Source organism: Aptenodytes forsteri, unplaced genomic scaffold (genome assembly GCF_000699145.1).
Source record: "Aptenodytes forsteri isolate BGI_AS27 unplaced genomic scaffold, ASM69914v1 Scaffold176, whole genome shotgun sequence".
NCBI classification, from domain to species: domain Eukaryota; kingdom Metazoa; phylum Chordata; class Aves; order Sphenisciformes; family Spheniscidae; genus Aptenodytes; species Aptenodytes forsteri.
Genome location: NW_008794853.1, coordinates 1,310,925 through 1,312,234, shown reverse-complemented (window position 1 = coordinate 1,312,234; position 1,310 = coordinate 1,310,925).

Here is a 1,310-nt window from a genome sequence, read left to right as displayed (position 1 = left end):
CTGGATTTAACTCCATTCACCACAACTCTTTGGGCCGTACCGTCCAGCCAGTTTTTTACCCAGCGAAGAGTATGCCCGTCCAAGCCATGAGCAGCCAGTTTCTCCAGGAGAATGCGTTGGGAAACAGTGTCAATGACATTTCAAATGTGCTCCAATGTACTCAGCACATTGTGGAGCAGACTGAAGGACCTTGCTATTACACCGTCCCTCAAACATTGGCGTGCCACCCCATGGCTTATAACTAGCGAGCCTAGTTTCATCCTTTCCCCCCTTCAAATTTAGTTTAAAGCTCCTTCAATGACCCCTGCTAACTCTTGTGGAATGATTCTTTTTCCCACTTTCAGACAGGTGTACCCCTTCTGTCGCCAGCAGGGCTGGTGTCACGTAGACTGAGCCATGATCAAAAAATCCAAAATTCTGCTGGTGACACCAGGCTCAGAGCCAGATATTGATGAGCTGGGTCTTCCCATTTCTTCCAACATCATTCCCTGCAACTGGAAGGACAGAGGAAAAAACCACTTGTGCTCCTGACTCCTTAACCAGTCGTTCCAAGGCCCTGAAGTCTCTCTTGATTGCCTTTAGACTTCGTACTGCAACTTTATCACTGCCTATATGAAAAAGCAATAATAGATAATAATCTGAGGGTCGTACTAGGGTAGGAAGTTTTGTCATTATATCTTTAACCCAGGCCCCAGGGAGGCAGCAGACTTCCCTAAGAAGTGTGTCCAGTTGCTGCATTGGGCCTTCTGTTCCCCTCAGAAGCAAGTCTCCCGTGACAATAACCCATTTTTTTTTCTTTACGGAAGCTGTTTTGATGCAGGACGTAAGCCAGCTTAACCTTGGTGACACTTCCAACCTAGATGGACCATCGTCCTCGTCATTGTTTGGTTCCACTTGCAGAGCCTTGTACCTATTGTACCAGGGCACCTGAGAAGGTGGGCTACTCATGGAGGGAGATGCACCTGCTGCGCCAGGCAGGAACTTGTCGCCATTGCCCCCCTATCCCTCAAGTCATCGTGTTGTGCTGGGTGGAGAGCAGATAGGGAATCCTCCGTACCACGTGTCACAGAATCATAGAATAATTTTGGCTGGAAGGGACCTTCAAAGTTCAGTCATCTAGTCCAACCCCCCTGCAATGAGCCTCTCTGCCTGACAGGCCTGTCCCAGGGATGGTAGGGAGCGGTTCCAGCAGTCTGTCTCCTTCTCAGACTCCCCGATACTCCTCAAGCTACTCGCCTCCTCCCGCAGCTCTGCCACTAAGCAGAGGAGCTCCTGTGCTTGGGCGCACCTCCCACAGGTGTGCTCACTAC